Here is a 27234-nt window from a genome sequence, read left to right as displayed (position 1 = left end):
ATGTTATTAACAATTGTCTCATGATTATTATTTACAGTCGAAAGGGCCTTATAATTTTTGGTAAAACAATTTTAAAATATCAATTCTGAGCTAAGCTCGATAAGATTAATTATATAATCGAAGAAACCAGACATTGATGGCATTATTTTATTTTTTTTTTTTTTTGAAAATTTGAGAAGTGAAGTCGGGAATTCTCATTTCTCGTGAAATCGGAATGTTGTTTGACCACCGTGACACAATGGGGTAACCTGTTAAGTCATGATGGTTTTTATTAAATTTAAATTAAATAAAAAACATGCGTTTAAAAGTATTTGCAAAAATATATCTAATCTGAATGCGTAAAAATATTTGTGGCGACCACACAAATAGGTCCACATACAAAAAATGCAATTGTCTCATTGTTAATGACCGTGACCAAAAACGGTCATTCATTAACAATGAGACAAATATCATGGCACAAGAAGGATTTCTTTTGACCACACAACGAGTCGTTAAGAGAATCCCTTTTGTGACAAAAGAAGAATTCGAAAGTCTGGACAAGCAAAAAACTCGCTTTCGAAAATGCAACATCCGATTTTTCGAGTTCTACGAAGCGACTGCATCGATTGGCTAGGAGATCGATGCACAATCGCGATTGTTCAGCAAGCGTGCCCGGATAAGCCCGGACTCCGATGAGGAGAGGGCAGAAGAGCTGAGGCACCAGACAAGAAATGGGCAGAGACGAGCAGAGAGCCAGCAACGCAGACGATCTACCAGCAGCCATCCGGAGGAACCAACCACGAGCCCTCACCGACAGACCAGAAGATCATTCCTGAAACTCCCGAACTACCAACCGTTCAAAGAGTCACACCTGACACTCGCCGCACGCAGCCACAAGAGCCCGGAGCATCATCTACGGCCATCACCACCTGCGCCACTTTCACCGCAGTCGGGAGAAACGTTACGCCGTTAATCGTCCATTTGTCACATGTAAATATCACTTAATAAAAAGTCCATCTAGATTCACAGAAGAGTCTCATTGGCCGCGAGGTCAACCACACCTAAATATTTTTGTTATGTTCAAATAAACTTAATTTTCGGCAGTGGAACTTTCACATATTCAAATAGAAGTATATGTTAAAAAAAAGTATATCTTCAGCCCTTTTATATAGTAATTAAATTCAGTAATTATATACAATTTTATAATTAAAAATAATAATACTATTATATTACACTTTAAAATATGGGCACCGAAGCTGCCTAATGCTCTAATATAATTTAATATTGAGCTTTTAGCAATTCAAAGCAAATTTAATGTCTGAAGCATGTAATTTTTAGGATCGTGTCGATACGCTTATAAGTCGATTATGCCAAACCATCCAACACTGTCGAGAGGCACTCGTTAAACTAATGCTTAGATTGCCGTTAAAATGAACGATTCCGACCGGCTTTTGCAAAAATAACGAACGGATTAAGATTGCACGAACGAATTGAAACATTTATAAGGCGTAATGCCCGAGTTTATGGGTCGGCGAATTTATTACGGGCCCTCTTGTAAAATCCTTCCATCAAGTATGTAAGGCTTAATCAGGGGCGCGCAGCATCCCCGTCGCTCGGATATATTGCCCTGTTTGCCCTATAAAATTATTATTCCGAATGCGTGGTCCGCGGGGCCACCGATAACAATATCGTAGCCCTAATGGCTTCTTTCCGCTCTCTCGTTAGTGTCTTATTATGCGACCCCCGATCGATAGCCAAGATCGAGAAAGCAGAGAACGCGTCACCACAATGGAACTGTAAAGACACATATGAGAATTAAATGTCAAGAGTTCTACTCCTGACCTTTACTAACTAAAAATAAATCTTTTTTGTTTTTGGCTCAAGATGAAAACGAGTGTCCCGAATTCGATCGTAAATATTACATGTTTCAATCATTATTTTAATTTTATTTTGCTTACATTGTACAATCATTGAAATATATTCAAAACCCACTTCTTAAATTTAAATAAAAAATAGTGAAAATGCCTATCCCTATTGTTATCCTGACATTACGTGTTACGCTTATTTTGCTTATAGCATAAAATATATTTCCCAAATATTATGATATTAGGCAGATGTTTCTTACCCTCTTCAACTTCAGTTGAAAATTGTCCGGATAGCTCCAGTCATTACTAATAATAATGTATATTTCGTATTGCTCATTCGGTGTAAAATATGAAACAATATAATCAGCGTAAATGTCTCGTGAATTAAATGGATCTAATGTCTATGTATATTATACGAAATAACACAATACTAAGTAGATATTTATGCTGTCTTAGCTGACTGTCGATAGTTTATTGAATAAATATTACAAATTAAGGATAGATTTAGAATACATTAATAAATTACCATATCCATATTAACCAGTACAATACATCAGTGTTAAAGTTAGTGTCTAATGCCTGAAAGATCTGGCTTCAAACCTCTTATGAATGAAGTGTTTATGAGATCAAAATAAGTGAGCATTATATACTATATTACTATTCAATAGCTTTTCCTAATCTCACGGATAAACAATTTGAATATCATCGAAATAAAATGTGCTTGTAATAAAACTTTATAAATTTGACTTCAGTCTGTTGCCTCACTACTTACTTAGTAGTTGTTGATTATGTTAACATTGCTGTAACGCATTTTGCTAATCACAGTCATCTTACAACGATTTTAAAAGAACTTTAGCAACAATAGACAGAATAATAATGTTAAAGAAATTAAAGAATTTCGGTATAAGTGAAATAGTTTTATGATGGTTTAATATTTTTTTTTTAAATAAATCAAAAGGTTAAAATAAATTATGAGTATTTCAAAAAGAAAATAACATCTCACGGTGTATCACAGAAATCTAAATTGGGACCTTTGCTGTTTATTTTATATATTAGTGATATAGTTAGTAATGTAAAAAAAGAGTAAAATAACATTTGCGGAAGACATTGTTGCATAGCTAAATGTATGTTTATTATTTGTGAAAATATGTTAGATAATAATAGAAAAATAGATATAGGTAACTATTTTATAGAAATAGTATACAATAAAAAATATTTAGAGGTAGTTGTAGATAAAAAAATAAATTTTAAGTGAACATTGAATAGTAAAAAATTAAGTATATTATCCAGAATGAAAAATATAAGAATAAGCCCAAAAAATTAACAATAATATCATATTGCCTCATTTTAATTATTGTGCAACAGTATTAGATATGTTTAATAAATTAGATAAATTGATGCTGCAAGAATTACAAAATAGGACAATGAGAGATGTCTTAAATAAAATTAAATTTACTAGTTGTAAAAGTATGATTGATAGATTGGAATGGTTAAGAGTTCAAGAAATATTGAAGATGAATGGTTTATTTTATGTATTTATAAGTTAATATGTGACTAGACTATTTTATAAAAAATAAAGATGTACATAGATTTAGTACTAAATATAGAGACAATTTAAGAATAGTTCGGTATAAGAAAATGAGTACGGCCAGGGGAATTATTTACGGAGGTGTGAATTTCAATAATAATATTCCTAGAAAAATCAGCAAAAATAAAACTGTAGCGGGTTTCTCAAATGGAATAAAGAAACACTTTCATGCAGAAATACATACATTATAATATTAAGTCTTTTATATATAATATTATGTATTAAAATTTATTAAGTGTAAAAATAGAAGCAATGTTAAGTTAAATATAATAAACTAATAAAATAATAGGAATTTAATAAGAACATTGCTTTTTTATTATTTGTTCACATTTTCAAAAGTCCGTAACGTCTCAGACTAGTAACTATGAGGTTGCGGTTCGAGCCCCGGCAGCGACACTCAATTTTTATTTATAAAAATGCGTCAATAAAAAAAAACCGGCCCAACTCTAGTGACATCTACTGATTATGATTTGCATAGCATATAAAATAGATGTTACTGATTCCCAGACTTTCAGTCTGGTGATTAATACTTGTTGGTACATATTTGTAACGTATTAGACATTCGCCTGTCAGGTTACAACGGAAGATTTAATAAAAATAAATAAATAAATATGAAAAATTGCGATAATTTAATGATTTAATCTTGAATTTAAAGATGCTTACTTTAAGCGATGCTACATAAATACTGTTTATACAGCTGTATTTAGGTATAAGCGTTAAAGCGTTAATAAGCACTTATGCTTTTAATAAATCCTCAATTAATGTATTAAAAAGTTAGACGTAGGAATTAAGTTTTACCAAACATAAAATCCCTATAACCGTTTGTCACCACTAAACAATGTATTGTACTTTTTGAAACAGGCGTTGAAAGAAAACCATTGTTTAGCTCTACAAATCATTATTTATGTTCAATTATATATTACATAAAATATTTGTAAAACATATAATTATTTCATTTATAGATGGAAACCCTTGATAAATATTTACGCCCAATTGTGTATATATTAGATAAATGGAGTTGGACCATACAGCCTAATTAATAATTTGTCAAAGTTGCTTGTGGGGACATATAAAAAAGTTAACACTCATTTCTACAGATACTAATTTCGAGAAGCACTTTTTATTCTACGACTACTCTACTTCAGATTCATCAACACTTAATTACCAGAAGAATCTTCCAAGTGTCTCACTAGCTAAAAGGTCACACTTAGGGATTCCAATCCCGGGCCAACATTTTGATCCCGGGATTTCGGTATTGCAATTAGTCGATCCCGGGATCCCGGGACCAGTCCCGGGATAATTTTCATGTTATTTTATCGATAAAAATAATTTAAAATGAATAATACAATATTTTTTACATCCGTTTTTTATAACGTACAATGTATAAAGTACGTATAATTTTAGTCTTGGACTTGAAATAGAAAATAGTATAATAAAAATAAAAAAGGGAAGGTCTTATTTATTTATTTGAGAAAATAAAAAATTAACTTTTGACAATGTATGTACATATGTACATTCATAGACACAATTAATGGAAAACATTATTTTGGAAAAAACTCACGAAGTAACATCAAAGCATCAAGCGTTTCATCATTTAGCCTTGATCTGATTTTGGTTCCTAAGCAGCCTGCAGCTGAAAAAGCACGTTCAGACTCACAGCCTCAAAGATTCACAGATGACACGTGCAACTCGCGCAAGTTTGTATACGAAATATAACGATTTTGTCAATAATAATTCGATTGTGCTTGATAAATCAATCAATCCAAAAATTCGGGATTATGTTTTATAATCTCGGGACTCATCGGGTATTGAAAATCGTTCGGGATCCCGGGATCCCGGGATTCGGGATCCCGGGATTGGAATCCCTAGTCACACTACTTGGACAGTGGCATATATAAAACCCGAAACTTCTATATATATTAATTGCTTTCTGCAAAACAACGAGTAAAAATAATGTCTGCCCTAATCAAAGAGGAACTATTTATCTTTAATATTTCAAGTCTAGAGTTCATTATTGTAATGATCATCAGATATAAATATTAGAGTTCCGTTAGCATTTAATTTTTAAACTTTGTATTTCATCATAAAGTTCATAAGTTTTTATTTCATTATCAATTTAAATATATATAGTAAGTATAGTTATAATAGCAATAAATTGCCATGACAAAACAATGATACAAGGTGTTTAATACGCATAAACTCAAACAAATTGGAAAGGTTGGAAGGTTTTACGCTAAGTTATGCATTCGATAGCATTGATTAAAATTGATATTACAAGTATAGTTTTGCTGCGACTAAGACCCAGTAAACTATGACATATCACGCTGACCCTATTGGAAATGGTCATGTTGCATACAAAAAACGAATTGCTTGAATTTGTAATAGTATTGCATCTTTTCTTGTTAAAACATGTAATAAGTATTCTAGAAGTCAACATCTATTTTAAGACGTCGATTCTATACTACGTTCAACGCTAACGAACTCAATTTTAAAATTTCACGCTCTTTTGAATATTTGCCACCGCATTCCTTTGCGGGGGAGGATCATGACATTCTGGTATAATATCTGCCGTGTACACATTTATACACATATACATACACTCTTCCGTACAGTATAGACGTCACACTCGCGTTTGTGTGTTCGAGAATCGGGCTTTACACAAAACGTTTCGGGTTACTCAGGTTACACAACAATGGGATTAATACGGCTGTCAGTTTCGCATTACACTTTCAGTCGTTGACATTTCCTTTTCAGACGAACTGGAAGCGAGAAATGTAGGCGAGCGGCTCATTAGGGTCCGAGCGAGGTGAGGCCCTTGGAGCCTACGCGGCTTTCTCGATCTTCTACCATCGATCGGGGCCCCCGCATAATAAGGCTCTAACGAGAGAGCGGAAAGAAACCATCCGTTCCCGACCTCTGCTTCTTGCTAGAGTTTAAAAAAACAGACAGACCTTTTACGTGTTTTTTTGTAACATATTTTCGACATCCATGATGTAAAGTAACCACGACGATGGCAACTGACGTCTCACCGATAATTTAAAAAAAGTCTCTCGCATTACTGCTAATACCATCAATTTGTCACCACTAATAAAATTGAGATCAATACGTTCACCATTTTTGGGTCACATTTTGAATACACGTGTCAGATATGCTTCAAATATACTAAACGAAGCAACACTTTTTGTATCATTGTTATTAGATATAAGTTTGTAACTTATTATTTTCACTGTCCTAATCTTTTAAAATTCATAAAAGATATGATAAAATTCACCAAATTTATATTGTAGTAGTAAATATGTTTTTCAGAAGCTCTTTAAAACAGTTAAGCATCAAATATATAGCTAAGAAAATACCGGTCAATAAAGTTTGTTGAATTGTTTAAGATTCGCAATACTCGAAAGACTACTATAGAGTGCAACAAGAATCAAATCTTATTAAATAATGGTATTAAATTGTTTTGTGGTTAATTAGAGATGACGATTTATAACTATTAAATTTATAAAAACTATAACCGATTTTATATATCTACATACAAAGATATTTAAATTCGTTGTGAAAATCTAGCACCAATAAATTAAAGTTAATATAATATTATATTATACCCTACGAAATTTTCTCACGACCTTTTATGAAAAAAAGTATTTTATTTAAAGATAAGTTTAATTTTACTTATCACGTATTTTTTCCAATTCGATCATGTTTATTTAATAGACAGTAATTTGATACGAATCACTGAATTCATGCGAAGAATAATAAAATCAATATTAAAATATACGATGGTGAAAAAACGAAATTTCTTAACTCCATGTAAAAAAATAAGATAATAATTTTTGCAAATAAATTCCATATAAAAAATAGCATTTCAATTGCTATAAATAACATATAATTAAAAAATGTGTTCTTAAAGATGATTATACCTTTGTATAAAATCTTATCAAGTTTCATATATAGTATATATTCGCATTTCGTTTTACAAACCCAAGCATTTCAGTTGCCCGATTTTAAATATTTAGCACATAAGAGTTAAAATAACATTTTATCTAAAAATATTGTCCTAGTAAATAATTTATTCGATTTTACATGTATAAAATGCGATTTTCAGAATATATTTTTTGAGATCGTTTAAACATTAAGCAGTTTCTAATTATCTATTGTATAAAATGCAATTATTTTTACGAAACAAATTATATTTTTAAAACAAGTTAACGAATTATTCACTATTATTTTTTTATATTTTTGTACTAGCTTCATTTATCAGTAAATCAAGTATTTAAATTTATTTTTAGAAAGAAATATTGACGCGTGGAGAGAAATAACAAGTGACTCACTAAAAAGCCTCTGGCGTTTAAAGGGTTAAAAGCTTTTTAGAAATCATGCACATTTGCAAACATAAAGCACGGACCCACGTGCTGCTAAAACATTTAAATACTTAAATAAATTAAATTTTAAAGAAAAATACCAAAAATTTGCTCTGTTAACAATAATCTAATATTAAAAAAAATTGTAAATAATTCTGTAACTTGTTCTGAAAAAATAATTTGTTTAAATAAATAATTAACAAGTGACTCACAGGTGAGTCGCCGACGTTTAAAATAGCAATAAATTGTTTACGATCTTACCAATTTCCCTAATTGGCCTTATTTTGATACTATATTAAAAATCAAATAAAAAAACCTCTTTGCGTGGGAATCAGCAGATTACAAAAATGTATGGAGGCTCTTTACAGAGTTCGGCGAACTTAAATATCAGTTTTTTATTAACACAAAAAATATTTTTATGTGTAATATATCTTTCTCGAAATATGAAAATTGTAAATTAGCAACAGTTGTTACCGAGAATTTTTATTTATGATTTGGGTATAAATACGAGAGCTTGAAATTAATACGTTACTCGACGCTTTGTGATTAATCGATGTTCTGGTCTTTCAATTATTCGCGTCCATTGTAACAAATGATCATCCTTTTAAAGTTTGTTATTCTCAACGATTTAGTTCTCTGTTTATTTAATTTATAAATATATATATGATAATATATTGTATTTAAATCACATAATATATATTAAATATATATTTTATTTATTAAAATTACTCAGGAATTCTCGAGACAATCCAGAAGTGAAAATGAGAATTCTCATTGTTTGACAAATGAGAAACATCGAGAAACCAAAATGCCTAATTGTTTCGTCCAACGATTGCTATTTGTTATCCTTTGTAGTTATCAGGTAGTGACTACAATGGTTTCGATTATAAAGGCTTACCTAAGGTTGATGTTATAGGGTAAGTAGCAAATACTAGAAAAAAACATTAAAAACTGCTACTTGCTCACATCGGGAGGATCAGATCAGAGAAAGGTATGCAGATTATATTAGTATTAGGCATTCAGAAATTGAGCTGTTTACTTTTAAGACTCGATTAATGAGCTGACCGTGTCCAAATGGCAAGAGCGTTAGAATCCTTCGCAAAGATTAGAAATTGGTAAGGGTCAGATTTAAGCTATCTATATCCAGCTGTCTCCTGAAAAAATGCGTTAAAGCGGATACTATGGGGCTTTTACTTGCGTAAGTTACTGGTGTCTATTAAAGATTTTTTTATTTTTTGAGTATTGAAAATCATGAATCGCATTTCTTATAAATTTTATCTTTATCTGTAAAAATGTACTTAAACATCGTATATACTTAATCTATTTTATACTAAATTTTTTTTGTGACTAATATAAAATTGCTTATGTGAGAAAATGTAGGTATTAATCTGTATTATATTAAAAAAAATGGTTGGGAGAGTGATTCGAATTGTATACTAAAAAGTGTATTTTAACAATATATTTAACTAGCAACTAGTAGATTTCAGAAATTTTATGTATGCTACAGACTGTTTCGATTTAATATTGGTTTAAAATATAAGAATTGTTTTTATAATACATATATGCAATTTTATTGACATTTTCAGAAGATAAATAAGGGTTGCATATTAATTAAAGTAAATTTTTATTTATTTTGCTAAATTTAAATTTGCATTTTCTAAAATGATTTTTAGTAAATTAAAATTGGCTTAATCATATTAAATATGCATTTTATTAATAGAACTATAATTAACATATAAAAAATTTAAACGACTATTGAGGTAGTCCGACAAAAATATATTGCTTAAGTAATAGTGCTATAAAACAAAGCCTTCAATGCTTTTACAAAACGTTTCGCGCATAAAGCGTATTCCCAATAAGGAAATTGTTATTCAATTGAGCGTCCTGCGGGCGGTCAATAGATGACCACAGGTGGAATCCCTCTAGGAAAAACAAATTCTTACGGGAAGCTTTGAAGCTGTGTATTCCCATTTTTCACGGTGTGCCCACCCTGTCCCTCCCACTGGGAGGATAAGGACGCCGTCAAAGCCTCGAAAGTAGGCCACGGCACGTTCGCTGAGAAACAGGGAAATCTAACGATTGTAAGGACGCCTCGGAATCGCAATTGAGCGAGGCTTGGAGAGATATTGGTTTGAAAATATTCGAAAAAATGTATAATAACTAGCATAGTATCTATCGAAAAATAAATTCATAGATAAACTTACTTACAATAAATCATGTTTGTAAAAGTAATATAACAAAAATCTAGTATGGGTTAGGGAAGCAATGTTAATTATCCCTAATATGGTTAGCAAATGCTATGTAATTTGTTAGGGATTAAAAAAAGTCTGTTTTTTAATTAATAATAAACAGCCTAAATTTTTTACAGGTGCACTTTTTAATCCTACATTTTATATTTTAAATGTCAAGATCTGCAAAGGCTTAATAAATTGGAAAAGAGGAAGTAAAACAAATGGTACAACCGTTTGCCAACAACTAAGCTTTGCAATAAATTTTATTATTTAATATTATTTAGTTTTACGCTGATTATTTTTTAATAAAATAATTCAATAATTTGTATTATATTTACTGAATTAAATTAATCTTAAAATAAAATACAAAATTAATATTACTTACACAATAAAATAGTAAATATTTCACAATTTTTAATTTTTGGAGTGTGAAATATATTGTTACAGAAAGTACAGTATTTACTATTATGATTTAAATGAAATCTTATGATACAATTCAACGAATCATCTTAATAAATTTACTTAAATTAATAATACTATTGTATAAAATTATATGTGTCTTATTTTTTTATGCTTAGTAGCATAATATTAATGATTACTGAATCTAAGGATTATTTTTTAATACCATTTTTACTTTCCTTTAAACTTTATGATTACTTCTGATTTTAACTTAGGTTTTAATATCAAATAAAATATCAAATATAATAAGCTTTCATTTAATCATTATATTTTTCCCATAATTAACAGTACATAAAATAAAATAAATGAAAAGATAAATCTATATAACAAGCATTAAAGGATTTAGACAAAACTTTCGTTAGTGACCATTGATTTACCGTTTAATAAAACCATTAATACAAGTGATTTTTTTTTTCAATTATAAATTTTTGTGGATAAAATACTTTTTTTGAATACTTTTGATATAAATATTTTGGTATAAACCTAATTTAAAAAATTTATTGTATAATACAAAAATAAAAATGTAAAAATAAGCATATAAAGAATAACATATAATAAAATAAAAATATATATTAATTTTAATTAATAGCCGTAATATTTTTTTATACCTATCATAGTAGATAGTATTTACCCTAAAATTATTTATATTTCTAGTATTTAATCGATATACTGTTATACTCATATATTTTCATACTTATAAAAATATATATATTTATCGAAAATCCTACTAGTGCAATTAATTTTACTTTTACAACTAGTCAATCTATTGTTATTCAAGACTATGTTCATTGGCATATATTATAATTTTTGCAACATCGTCTTATCTAGCTTAATAATCACATATCATATTAACAAGTGAGTTACTAAGACTGCTATTAATGGTTTATTTTAATCATTTATTATCATTTGACAGGTGTACGTCAAATGAGTGATAACGGTGTAAATCAGTACAATTAACAATACCTACATGTAAGTATTAATCACCTGACTAAAAGTGACAAATACATAATTAATTATAAACTATAATGTTTTGTGGGAGCTGAGATATTTGGCCGCAAAAACTAGGTCAAACTCTAGCAACACGGCGACGAGGGCAACACAATCTTTGGTGGACCACGACGGGAGCACGACGGCTGGCGTGGTACGTACACCAATTATTCATATGAAATTAAACATAAAATTAATCGTAAATACTTTCAATAAACTTTTACTGCAGCCGCTCAATCTGTCACCATCCGCCCGCTAATGTTTTATAGTTTATAATAAATATATTGTACTTTGCAATTAAGGGAAATTTTTAGCAAAAACATTTTTATAAATAAAAATTAAGGTCTGCTGCGGGGACCCGAACCCGTTGACTCTGAGAAATCAATTCAGATATTAAAGACTGAACGCTATCTCGACCTTATATATAATATTGTGAGGCAATATTATACTATTGTAGATTTTTTTTGTATTTACACTTAACATAATTCTCATTCTAGATAATATACTATTTTTTTAATGTTTCTATTTCAGTGTTTTTTAAAATTTGTATTTAATATATAATTACTCCAAACTATTTTATAATATCAACTTTTCTACAATATTTTTATCTACAGTTTTTTAAAAAAATATTTACTATATATTCATAATAAATAATCATAATTATTTATTTTTTTGACAAACTCTTTAATATTGTATTAATCTGATCTGTTGTCTGCAAACATATAAATTTCACATATTTTCGTATAACTTATTATAGCAATAATTTATATCATAAACAACAACCCTAATTTGTACCCATGTACACCATGAGATATTATTTTCTCTTTAGAATAAACATAATTTATTTCTACTTTTTGACATCTATTCTATGAATAATTATCAAACGATTTTGCAATCATTTTAATATTATTTCTGAAATATTTGTTTTATAACATCACTAATCAACTAGCTCTTGTTATTTATGAAGCATTTTTAAGACAGATGTAATAGAATAGTTCTTCCATATATATGTCATTTTACCTAACTATCGAGCAATACTAATTCGATCAGTTCAAATATACCTGTCGGTAATTTCATAATGAACGTATTTGACTGTTGTCAATGTGAAATTTATAGTTTAGTCTCTTGTCACGCGAAAATGATTTAATGCTTTTTGTTGCGGATACGATCCGATAATATATCGTGGTAAATTATCGGCTATATATCCGGTGTGCGTTTTTATTAAAGCGATATATCACATAAGTTTATTTTTAACCATTGATACATTATGTTTTTATATTAAAAACAATATTATCGCTTGGGTATCAGTTTAAATGCGATCGGTAAATTTTACGAACGATTTAACCGAAGCAATTTTATTGCTTCCTTTACATTAGTTTAACATTTATTTATCTGTAGTTGAACAGTTTTTTTTGGTATATTATTTACATCGCTTACTGAGTAATGAGATGTATGTATATATAGTGTGACAAAAAAATCAGATTCATGTACTTTTAGTGATATAGAAAAAATATGGATAAAGCTCATTTCAAGACTTTTTTAATGAAAGTTTAATTTATTTATTTTAAATCTGACCATCGTTTATATTATATAAAAAAGTTCAACATTTTATACATTTGCAATATATCAACATTAAAAAAATACGCATAATGTTAAGTTATACCAGTAAATATTCAGGAAAAATAATTGTGGTGCACACGAAAATGCGCCAACACACATATATTATAAAAATAAATTGTTCTTGCCACGATGGCAAGAATAAGGGATGCGATCGTGACGCTCTATGGCACTATATATCCCCCAATTGAAAATGAAATGCTCTTAAGCAACTTAACAAATGTTTTATTGTATAAACGCTACGCAAATCGAAAACAATACAATAAATAGGCTTAAGCTTTAAATAGGATAAATTCGTTATTAATAACGTGGAAATTATTTTACATAATTAAATATAGCAATAAATATGACTTTCAAGAAATTTGAGCAACTATAAATAAACAATTTTAGAATAAAGATTTTTTTTAAAAATATATAAAATAAATAATTAAAAAGCTGCTATCAATATTTTAAGTGTTATAACTTCTTAATTATACTTATAATAAAAAAAATCTATGGCAATGATACTTGAGATATAAGCATATAAATATTTTTTTAAAACGTTTTGAAGCACTCGGCATATTGTAATTATTTTATAATAAACTTTTACCTTATTGTGCGTACAAAGTAATTTTAAAGATTTCATAGCGGAAAAAATATACACGCACCCAATTAAATTAAAGGCGTTTTTAAATCCTGTTGTCACAGAGTTGAGAAAAATCTTTTGTTTCAGTCCGTCGTTGGCATATTTCTTTTGTAAGCCCTTTGTAATACCCTCGAATACAGGAAAGCAACTTTTGCCTGTCAATAGTCTTCAATTTATTCTCTCGGAGAAAATTTACTCGGATTTATTCACACGTAAGCTCGCGAAATACGTTTTGGCTTTACGGCGTCCGTATTACGATTTTCATATTTTATAAGTACGAAAAAATATTTGCATAATACGCGTATTGTGTTGTATCGTATGAAAAAAATATCGACTGAATTTATTACGTTTTTTTTTTTAAATTATTATTCTGGAAACACTGGCGTGTATGCAGAGTATGATATCCGTTTGTTATTTGGATTGAGAAGCGCGAAATCCCAAATCCTTGTGGGAACGGGAGCATATACAACGCAAATTTATTGCACGTGAATGAATATACAGTCATTCGATATAAGGATAATCCCCTTTAGAGGACGCTAAAATATAATCGACAAAGTTGAAGTGAGAAAACTCTTGCGAGAAAGCGGACAGAAATTACCTCTTGTTTTTAGGTAGTTCCCTAAAACAAAAGGCATCTTTTGGGAATGTAAAAAATAAATAAATGTATGCTATTCTAATTTAAAACAATTATTAAAAAGCGCATGAAATTATTAATTATTTTCTTCAATATGTATTACGAATAACGTAAAAACATGACGTAAATCTTTCAAGAAACTGATTTATATTTACACGCTATAGAAAGATACATGACATAACATGCAATTTATGTAAACACAGTCGCAGTTAAGACGTCTTTGGCCGGCTGAGCCCCCTGAAAATCAGTGCTGCGCTTCTAGACATACGGTGCCTCTAAAGTACTGAGCCAATAGTTTAAATCTATTTTTAAAAAAATATGATGAAATTTTTTTTCAACTTCTCATCTTTGATCCGCTGTATTGATTATTAATATAGTCAAGCTTATGGATAAAAAACATGGCTTTGATGAGTTTATCTTCCGGACAAGGCATAGTTCATAGCCTTATAACCAGAGTTGTAGTAGGGCCAGTGCGTCACATTAACATTTTTTTTGGCACTGTAATTGCAATGAAATTTACTTTTCAAGTACATTAAAAAATATTTAAATATCAAATATTTTGTATACAAAATATTGTGAACGGACGGATATTATGAAAGTGCAAAAAAATATACATATAGCATAAAAAATCAGATAAGTTTTCGTTCTGAGCCATTACAATTAATTGATTAGGAACATAGTATGACAGTTATTCACTTGGTGATGTATTTTTGCTGTAATGGAAATATATTATTTTTTGTATAATTTATACAAAAAGATGTTAAAACATCACCGGAAATTTCATTCTACCGCAAAGCAAAGCAGTAAAACATATCTTAAGCTTTTCCTGACTTTATACCGCAGATATTTAAATTTAATTTTTATGCGAGAAGCAAGCCACTGATAAAATAATTTTATTGGTGTAATTCTGTGTTGCGTGAAAATCACGCGGCAAAAAATGACCCATCGATTAAGTGTTAAATGTGTTCTGTTTCAAATTTAAGTATAATATAAGTGTTATAAATGGACGCGCACTCGTATTATTTAAATATTCTCTATTCTATGCTTAAATATATTTAATTCTATTCAAAAATTGTATATTTTTAAATTAGGATGAGTGAAAAACGTTAAAAATACCATAGAACATATTTTCAATAAAAGAAATAAAACATCATCAATAACTAAAATATAAATAGAGAGTGCACCGATGAATCAAATAATATAAGTAAAGTGAATATAGAACAGGATTCAAATAAAATAAGTTAATTAAATAAACCAAATTATTAAAATAGAAGCGAATCTTATGAAATTGGTGACTCAAATGTTATTAATAAATTGCATAATTTTTATTACTAAAGAAAACTGAAAATGAATCTTTTAAGCAAAAAATTCAAACCCTATCTTTCTGACCGATTGTTTGGACGGCAGGTATTTTGGAGGAAAGAAAAAAAAATATCCTTGAATAATTAGTGAAAACGGAAAAATTAGTTATATTTCATGTGGTTTAGTAAAAAATCTTTCAATATTAAAAGATTGTAATATTTCTAAGCAATGGAGTGCAGTTTCAGTGTATTTAAATGGAAATTCATTGAGAACAAAAATTATCGATTATATAAAATAAAATGCACATTTTGGCGCAAAATTTTTTTAAAACAACTCAACAACAACCCATAAAAAAATAACGATACTTTGAATGATGCTTAAATCGAATCAACTAATATAATATTCAGAACTGCATATTATATTGCTAAAAACATTAGGCCACTCAGACTATTTTGATTTGCTACAATTACAATAATTAAATGATAACCATGAGATGTTCTCAAACGTACCATGAGATGTTCTCAGTATATAGTCTAACTTCAAATAATCAACGGGAGCTTGAAGTGTGTTCTGTTGATTTAGGACCAGAGATTAAAAAAATTGGCCGTATTTTGGAAATAAGATAGATAGTGAGTTCATTTAGAGCTGTAGCAACTGTTTAACAAAATTATTCGTCGTTCTGTCGACATTTTGACTTCGACTAAATGCAAAGTTGTCCAAGAAAATTATTGTGATCTTTTAACACAATTTAAAACAATTTTTAATAGATCTCTTTCTTTTTGAATTGTCGATTCTTTCGAACTCACTTGAAAAACGCATATGACTGTCGTATATGCTGATAAATTAATTCATCATACCATATGTCTTTTAAAAAATATGAGGAATAAAAAAGGGGAAAAAAGTAATTGTTGAGAATGATATTAAAAAATAAATACACCTTACGGATAATAAAATTATTATCCTTATTAATTCTGGTCAACTTCTAAGCAGCATTGTGAACAAAATGAGAAAGCATTCGCTGGTAACAAAAGAGGAATCTACCGTAATCATATCAGAATTTATGATATTAGATCGCAATAATTGGCCATCAGACATACCTGTAGATTTTGGTAATAGTAAATTAGAATCACTATGTAGAAGATTTTTATTTTATTATCCCAAAACACTCAATGCGTTTAGAGATTACGTTGATACTACTAATAAACAGTGGATTTCAGTAGATTTAAATCCACTAATAAAAACTGTGCCATGTAGTTCTGTAGAATGTGAAAGATGATTTAGTTGTATGAATTTTATAATAACAGATACTTGATCCAGATTAGATATTAAGCATACTGCAAGCTTAATATTTATTAAACTCCAAGATCTACTGATTGCGATATGAAACCCAAAACTATATGTAAAAATTGGTTAAGAACACATCAGTTTAAACACAAGCACAAACAGTATGGAAGTTTTTATGAAAAGCAAAACACCATAATTTCAACAAGTAAGAATATTTACTAAAAAGCGTTTAATTTTAATAAATATTTTTTTCATAAACATTTCAATTACCAATATTTGGACATATATTTTTTAAATAACGAAAAAAGTGAAGAGATGGATTAAAAACAAAATACCACCCTGGTTCTTTTTATTTAACGCTACACCACTGCTTATAACCTTATTTAGTTATTTAGTTATTTAAAGGATCGACGTCAGTTTGTGAGTAATAGTTTCGCAGGGATTCAATTTTGGACCACTGTTGTTTTTATTATTCATAAATAACAAAAACATGAGAAACTATTTTTTTTATCAAGGGTTCAAGTTCCCTAATGATTTAATTAAATAGATTGTCTTGACCATTGGGCCAGCGGATTTTATTTTTGTTATTCAAGGCAAAGTTTGTTGTTGTTTAGTATGTTTTGAAACAATTGATAAATACCAAGTTTTTGTGGGTGCGTCCGTAGGCTGCAGACGATCTGAACTCTGGATTCTGGACGTCGATCTGGACCAGTAAATGCGAAATGTGATATTTGCTAGTCTGAAGTCGAGTCAGCCATCTCTTGGTTATAGTCCATGTTGGAGAGCACTTGAAGATCCGATGCTTTGAACTCTGAAGTGGATGTACAAGTGTGGTTGTTAGTTGAATTTAAAATAAAGTTCTGAAAAGAAGTCTTCGGACAATGTGTCTATGGGGAACTGATTCTTAGTTGTCTGTGTTTTCGTATTTATATTCATGGAAGATTTTGATGTCTGTCCCTATTTAGTGAAAAGAGCAGTTACAGAAATGTGGCGATTTTTTTAAAACAAATTATAATTGGTCGCTAGAACAGATTACAGATGAACGTTTTAAGGGCAATCTCAAATACACGATGGTGTCCCATTTTTCTGAAAAAACCCATTTTTATTATTTGGTTAAAACGATTTTTCATAAGCTAAACTATTTTTTTTATGATTAATAAAGGTAAAAAAAGTATCTTGCAGTTATAAAAAGAGAGTTTAATTGATGAACGCAATAAAAATAAATCACCGTATTTAAAATTAATGCAATTTTTTTTTTTTTTAGTAAAAATGAGATTTAGTGTTGCATTAAACGCATAGACTAGATCTATTGTGATCATCATAGTTTGTCTTAGACTTAGCTTCCTTGAACGCTGATTAAATGAAGTTAAATAAGAAATTCTGGACGAATGTTCTGGACTAATGAAAATACTTAAATCTGCAAATGCTGAGATGGAAACAGTATGTGTGAGTTATTATAAAATAGAGATTGTAATGTAAAACTTCTAGTGTGATGAATATAGGTCACCGAGGTATTTAACATTTCAATGTACCAACTTTTAAAGTCGTGTTTAATACCTAGGCATACAATTAAAATATTTAAAAACCTACAACTATACCTGCGCTATTATATGCATGACCCAGATTAACGAGATTATATCTACGGATTGTTACGAAATAAAAATATTAAGACATTTTTCTACCAGTAAATGAAGTGTGGCGCAGGAGATATAATGATCTATATCAGGGTTTCCCAAACTTTTTCAGCGACGGAACACTTGGCAAATCCGAAAATTTTGGCGGAACACTTAGCTTATTTTTTAGGCTGAGTAATTCATAATAAAATAAAACATGTTATTAAAGAAATGTTATTAAACTTATTTAATAAACATAAAAATACAAATAAATAAAGCTCATAATGACTGATGATTTTGGGTTCTTAAATAACAAATTTTTTTTATATCAGGCACAATTTTGGTTAATTGTATTTTCATATCTGCCGTGGCGTGGAGTCTATTTCTGTATTTTGTTTTTGTTGCAATATATATACTTAAAACATCCCACTTCGCATAAATACGTCGTGGAAAACGGAAGTAAAAAAACCAGACCTTGGGGAACTCTTCAGTCAGACTCGCCCAGAAATCATTTAATGGCTGATATTTTTGTTTCAAATCAGAGTCATTAACTAAATTCTCATAATCCCTTAAGCCCACTGGTTTTACTGTCACGGAAAATATATTCCGAACCCAGGAATCGTCCTTACTAGTTTTCGGAAAATATTCCGAAAGAATTATTTTCAAGTAATATAGGTGTTCTAAAAATGCTTGTGAAACTTTTTTATCTACTTGAAAATTCAATTCATTTAAACATTCATATCCAAGACAGGAAAACAATCAAAATTATTAGATTCAACCGATAAAATCTGAAATTGTAATTTTTTTATCAAAAGATTCAATTTTATCTCTCATATTAAAAATTGTAATACTTTTTTCTTGTAATTATAAGTTAACATTATTTCGCTTTGTAAAAATATCCGATAGATATGCAGATGTATCAACCAGGAAGGATTTGTTAAAAAAATTATAAAATGATGTTGCAAATTATTTTGTGCTTTCAAGAAGACTAATAATTCATTTCGAAGTTCATAAAGTCTTAATAGTACTTTTCCTCTGATAGCCATCTCATTTCAGTATGTAATAAAAGTGCTTCATGTTCACCACCCATTTCATTGCATAAAATTTTAAATAATCTGGATTGAAGTGGTCTAGATTTTACATAGTTTATCATTTTCACGGCTACTTCATTACATTTTTTAAATTTGTGGAAATTTTTTTAGTCAACAGTGCATGCCTATGCAAAATACAGTGACTGCTAGTCACATCTAGTCATATCTAGTCACATAAATAAAATTCGTATAACAAGCACTAATATCGTTTGATTAATTAACAAAAAAAATATTGTTTAAATAGGATACAATTTTAAAGTTAAAAAAAACAACACCGACTTATGAAACTTTTCCCTCCAGATTTTATACACATCAATGTTGAATATTTAACACATATTTTCAAGCTTTTTTATCAGATTTATGAACAATTTTTATGTATTAGCAAGACTCACAATTTTTTTAATCTACTCTAAATTTTTGTGAAATATCTATTTAGGCTCCGCGGAACACTTATTTTGGATCCGCGGAACACCAGTGTTCCGCGGAACATAGTTTGGGAAACCATGATCTATATAATAAGACCCTGACGTCATAAAAAACAATTAAAATTTACCGTTTCAGTTAGCTAGGCCTTGTTTAAAAACGCAAAGATGGCTAAGAAATTAAAATAATTTACAAACAAAAACGCGGAAAAGGAAGGCATAAAATAGGTTCCGCGACCAGGTGGAGGCCGACCTGCGGAAGACAGGGGTGGAGAATTGGCGAAGCAAGGCCAGGGATAGAACAAGCTGGAAAGCTTGTTGAGGTAGGTCAAGGCTTTAGCGCCTCTGAGTATTCTATAGAATTTTAATAATTAATTTAATTATGCAAAGATTTAAGTTAAATACGCAAATGGTCGGTTTGACATTGTATTAATTAATTTAACATTTAATGCAAATACCTAAACATCATTTTCTCAGATTCATCTTAGATACTTAACATAGATACAATTTTGTGTTAGCTCACCTCGATTAAAGATCAGTAAAACTGTAGCAAGATTAAATTTTGATAAGAGTGCCGAATAATCAAAGATTCACATGAAAGTCATTTTGTTAATTTTTTGATTAATTCAATAAAAAATAAATATTCGAAAAATATATTTATTGTATGTAAGCACAATATTAGGCGTTCTTTGGCAATTTATTGAAGGTCTGGAATGCTTGTTGAATTTATTATTCGAAGAACTAAAGATGCAAAATATATTTGTAATTTCAATTGGCAAACATCTCACAAATACAAAAATAAAATACTTACTTTTTAGGCAAGTTCAATAAATGTTTACAAGCCAAAGCAAAACCTTCTCCTGGATGAGGGAATGATTTTATGGTTAAGTAGATTTATTTTTCGGGTATTCAGTCCTCAATCAAATATAGAATGTCGATAGAATGGTTTGCGAATCAGATGCCGGTTACATTTGTAATTCTAAATTTTACACTGGAAATTCAGAAAGATTAGTAAATCAATTATGAATGTACTTAACACATGGACAAGTGGCACCGTGTTTATGGTGACAATTTTTATAATAGCGAAAAACGGGACTTTGTGGAACAATCCGGGAAAATAGGGGTCTGCCAGAATCCATAAAAAATATAAAACTGCAGCCGCTACAGAAAAACATTGCAGAAAAGGTACAACGCTTATGCAAATTTTGAAAACAAATAATAATAGAGATTACATAATGATATTTACGTTTCATAGCAGCCAGATGACAGACACGAGAAAAAAACCAGAACGACCGGCCTTACAATATATAAGTCTCTATGTATAATTGACGTCGAACAGTACATAGTTACTTAATATTTGAAAAAACAATGGAATAAACAAAAGAAGTTGTTTTTTTATTTATTTCAATGCTTATTGTTTTATCCGTTCAGTGTCTTTCAAAATTTGAATCGTAACGGTATAATTAAATTCTTTGAGTATTTTTTTGAGTAAAGCTAAGGGACGGACGCAGAATTCAGTGGAATCTATCGATTTTTAAGATATTTCACCAGTTTCTACAACATATTGCCGTGCCTGTGCTGTAGATCCATCAGAAAGGCTTTCGGATAAGCTGAAAAACCACCAGCCAATAAAATTATAAAGTTAGGAGAAATATGTGGGAAGAAAGTGTCGTGTTTTTCTGTACATGGAATAAGGAAAGATACAGCATACATGTGCAGAAGTTGTGAATGTTTTAATACGTATCAAAAAATATTAAAATAGATAAAAAAAGTGTAAATAATAAAAATAAATATGGATATAGTGTGGTTTATAAGTGTAATGGTGAAAATAAATGTGTCCGTGAGAGTTGTAAATAAGAAAGTGTAAATAATAAAAATAAATATGAATAGTGATATAGTGCGGTTTATAAGTGTAATGGTGAAAATAAATGTGTCCGTGACAGTTGTAAGCAGATAAAGGACGCCGAAAAATTTGGTGAGTGCAAATTATGTTATATTAAAAACGGATTTTTTTATAAATCGTTTATACAAAATTTATAGAAGCATTTAAACATACTTATTATTAAATTATAAATAATTGGTGTGTAGCAATTGCAACCGTTTACAATTTACATAAAATACTAGGAATGAAAAATATATATTTATTCGTTCATGATTTTATTCCTTGGAGATTTTTCAAGTGCAATAATTTTTTTTCAATTATTTTACAATGAACTAATATTGCAGTAATTTATCTTAATTGTAGCTTTTTCTCTATGTTTTCTTAATTTGTGAATAATTGCGGTTTTCCAAATGGTTTGGAAATTTCAAAATAACAAGCACCCGGTAGAAATGTTTGTGAGTTAATCGATGATATTTTTTGGAAGTTCTTTGAATACTGTCTTATCTGATTTATCTACATATACCGTAACGGTTTTAATTTTTAATTTTGCAATAACATACAGAATTTTACGATGAAAAACTTGCTTTTATGTTTACCTAGCCAGACAGTTTGACCCTTAAATTTATTTTTGTTCAAGAAGTGTAACATAAAATATTATTTTTATATGAAATAAATAATTATGGTTCATACATTTCATACAAAAATTCACGTGCTCTAAAAAGGCGAGGTCTCGTGTCTCGTCTGCATTGCGTCCCAATGGGATAAGACGACTCTTTTTACAAAAATTTAAAGTAATATATAATTTATTTTTCCTTTGATAGTACGTAGAAATAGTACTCTAATTATCATATAAAGGAAAACTTGATGGTATCCCAGTATTTTTAATAAAAGAAAATGCATGACGTAGGACTTAAGCCTGAGTTCACGCCCACTAAACAATGTTCTTTCAAGACTCGTATACGAGTCCACGGGCATTAGTCTGTAAATATTTGTGTAAACTAGTATTATTGATAATTTAACTCTCACTAATAACTTTAGTGGATTAAAAACCACTCATCTAAAGTCATTAAATTTAGTACAATCGAAGGATATGATTAAAATTATGTCCACACAAATTAAACGCATTGATTTTATTACATAATGTACTTTAGTAGCATAAATACTTACAGTACATTGTCAAGAGCTTTAGAATATTATGTGTACATTTAGTTGTAGTTAATTATCTTTCAAAAATAATTGCAGTTCAATTTCTACATCTTGAAAAATGGTACGTAAATCATTTATTCGAATTGCTAAAATTTGACATAAGTAAAACAAATCAAATCATGACATATTATTTATTCATAGTGTGACTATTTCAACCCTTGCCCATAAAATTGTGTTATATGGCACAATATATTGCCTGACGATGTTTGTTATTTGCAACAAGTCGGTTTTGTGATGTTACGTATATTTTATTTATGTATATATTTTGTTTCCGGAACAGATACGATGACATTAATAGATCATTATATTTATTAGATAAATTAATACCCGTATCTCATATATTTTTTATGTTGAGAAAAATAAGATTATTATTTTCTTAAAATACTTAAAATACAATGCATATTTTTGTTAAGGAAAATCATCTTGAATTACAAGACAATTAGAACTATGTAAATATTGTTATTTGAAAAGAAAATACACCTTTGCCTTAAATTAAAAAGTTATTTTTTTAATGAGTTTATAATATTTACTTTACTCGTATAGAAGCAAAATATATTAAAAAGTTACAGAAAAATATATCGCCTTTAACTAATAAAATAGTGTACTTACATATGAGCCGTTGATTTTAAAACTGGGGCAAGTCCATATTATGTTATTGTTAAATAAATAATGGTTTGCGTTTGAACTGATTTAAAAATATTAGTAAGCAGTTTTAAACTTATTATATATTATTTACGGTTTTTTTTCAAAAAAATTTCATATGAAATAATTATATTCGCATCATTACTATGTAAATTGTGGAAAGCTTAATTTCAAACTTACATTTTTAGTTTAGAGTATGAATCAAAAACTTTCAGTTTAGTTAATGGTAATGGTTTTTGCAAATCAAATGTAAAAGCAAAATAGTTTCCTGGGTTTTTTGAGGCTAGTGTTTTATCGTCGTAAAGCTTTTCTAGCTAGTTCACCATCTTTTAAATGAAGTTAATGTTGTTAATGTTTTAATTTACAAAAATAATCAAAGTGAAAAGTACATTTTTTGTTAAAAATATTTCCATATTTTTTTTCCTTAACATAACTTGTGTTATTTGTCTTACATTCATCAACGTATAAATTGTACATTTTTATTATATTTAATTCAAAGTTTAAGAATTTTCTATTTCGATCGTGAGACATTGTATTGTGGGTTGTTACCTGTCGCCACAGTACTCCCCCTGGAGTAATTTGGATGAAATTACGATATGTTTTCGTATGTGTTGTTGTGGCGAAAAAGGCGATGGTCGTGGCAGCGGCAGGAGGATAGCGTGGTCGGCGTCCGTGCTCGTACCGGCCCCGTCCAGAATTTTTGCGTTCACGTCTTCCGTCTGAGACATCCTGATTTTGTCTCGCAGTTTGGATGAGAACGCAAAATTGTTACCAAAATTCACGTCGGTAGTTCAACAGTTTGCGGGTCGAGTCGTTGTTGACGGGGCTCGTCATGATCAGAAGGTTGCGTGTTCACGTCGGGTTGTCACCAGTGTGGGTTGTTACCTGTCGCCACAGTATAATAGCTTCCTGATTGAGGAAAACTCAAAATGTGTTCCTTCACGCGTTTTACTTCTTCCTCATTGGTTTTCCTGGAGGAACCTTACATTCTACCACGAAAATGTTCTTTAAAATTTTTTTGCATTTAGAGCATAGTCCACTCTTTCTTTATATATATTTAATATGTCTAAAAAAATTCTTTTGCATAATAAAATTTTTGCTTTTTGGTATCTAAATAATATTTATAACAAGTCCTTTGCGTTCCCCTGTAATTTTTTGGTCGCATTCTTCTCTTAGCACACTTCTTTGTAAAACTATTAATCTGTAAGACTCCAAAATAAAAAAAAAATATTTATTACAATGGAAACTAACTAACATATCATGCTTTACAATTTTTATTAAAATTACTTTATTTTGAGTGGACTTGTCTCACCAACAAATATTATCATTGATGAAAATAAATTATTAGTAAAAATATATATGATTGTGAATTGATTCAGAAACAAAATCTTTAAGATAATTTATAATGAAAATTAGCTCTAACTCTTTTTTTTAACAAAATGTATATGTACAATTTGTCAAATCGGCTTTCAAGGGAACTGAAATTAAAGTCATGGGCGTCATTTAAACATTTATTACGTAGTTGAAAGAAGTACTATTGTATTTTTGATTTTTATTTTAAGATTGAATAAAAATTTCCGACATAAACTTATGAAAAATATTGTCATTTTTCGTTAGTAAAATATTTGTATTATAAAAATATTTGTTTTATTGTCAAGAGTAAAATTTTAATAAAGTAAATAAACTAATGAAAACATTGAAAAAGCAAATTTAATTTTGTTTAATAACTTCAAACAGGTTTAAACGATTTAGTTTAAAAGCTTCACAAATTTTTCTTAATCTTTTACCTAAGTAATCCATTTATGTATGAACATATGATGTTGATTCATATTTATTTTATCAAATTAATTAATGAATATTGGTCATTTTTATCAATAAATTATAAAAAATTTGCGGCTACTAAGCAGGAGCTTTGTGGCACCTTAGTTTGTCATGACTATACGATAGCTTTTTTAGGCACTGCGGAAGTAAAAAAATTAAATATCTATCTGTCATAGCATTTAGTGACACAATATTATAATTGAAACATTTAGCATATGAAAATATGCGATTTTAGCAAAAATAATTTTTCATATCACGTGATTTTACGTGATGTACAGTAAAAACAGTAGTTTCCCAATGAGAATATTTGAAAGTGAGGAAGAAACAATGAATAACTAGAATACTAACAGGAAATTAGTTATGAATAATATGCGCTAAGGTTTGAGACGTAGATCACTTTAAAAATGTCATCAAAAGTAAAATATATTTATTTTTTACTTCAAAAAGCTAATGAGTTATTGCCCTTTTTCTAATCCCCGTTTCTTTGCTGTGCCTATATACGTTTATAGCAAAATACAATCTTAGTATTTCAAAATATCTCTCGTATATTATAATCTAAGTAAGAATATATATTTCTATTTCTATCATTATTAAAAAAATAGTACTAAATCTGTTTTTTTTATTAAAAAATAATTTATGTATAAAATACGTAAAATTATGAGAAAACTTTGTTTAAGCTACAAGTTGAGCAGCAATTTATTGCATATTTGTTAGTTTAAATCGTGCAAGTATTCCAGAAAGAATCATATTATTGAGATTTAATAGAAAGAAGCCGCTCGAGCCTGTGGCGCTGATAAAGTAGCCTTAATGTAATAGGCTCCTCTGGCAGCGGAAAATAGATAAGATCAGAGCGAGCATAAATCAATTTCAGAAAAGCAATTTAGAACGGATTTTAAATCTCCTTTTGTTGTCTGCGAATTTTCGCCCTCTCGCTTTCGACAATTATACGGCAAATATGGCTACTTTTAGGGGTGAAAAAAACGGGCAAATTAATATAATTATGATATTTTTTTAGCAAACGCCTGAGAGCAATTCATACTAAATAAATAGTTTAGCTTAATCTAACCAATAGACACAAGTGGCTAATTTTTCCAATTAGAATATTTCACAAGCCATCCATTCTATAAAATATGATTTTATTGAAATAGGAAAAATTATCGAAAAGTAAAAATTTAAGGCTAGTAAAAATAGAAGGTACTATTACGAATCTATGGGTAATAAATAATGCAGTATGAGATCCAGATGACGTGGCAGAGTATATCAGTTCAAGTTAATAAGTCACAGGAAAGTTGTACTTGCAGTGTGTGTACTTCTAAATATAAATAATGGAGTGGGAAAATATGAACTGAAATATAAAATTCTTTTAAAATATATAGTAGACTTTATTTATATTTTTTCTTAAATATAAATATATCATAGTAACATTTTATTTTAAGTGATTGTGATTTAAGCCATATATTATAAACCGATAAATAATTTTATATTTTTCTGCAGCATTAACGATTCATATTTATCTTTTAGGCCACCCACTACATTCTATAAATATTTTTAACGTTCTCCGTATGCGAATTATTTACATTCGCGTACATATATTATATTCTTTTTTTGTATTCACATTTTCATTCCAT

The sequence above is a fragment of the Plectrocnemia conspersa genome, unplaced genomic scaffold, assembly GCF_051122295.1.
Source record: "Plectrocnemia conspersa isolate PC_06_02 unplaced genomic scaffold, ASM5112229v1 ptg000014l, whole genome shotgun sequence".
NCBI lineage: Eukaryota > Metazoa > Arthropoda > Insecta > Trichoptera > Polycentropodidae > Plectrocnemia > Plectrocnemia conspersa.
This window is presented reverse-complemented; position numbering follows the sequence as displayed.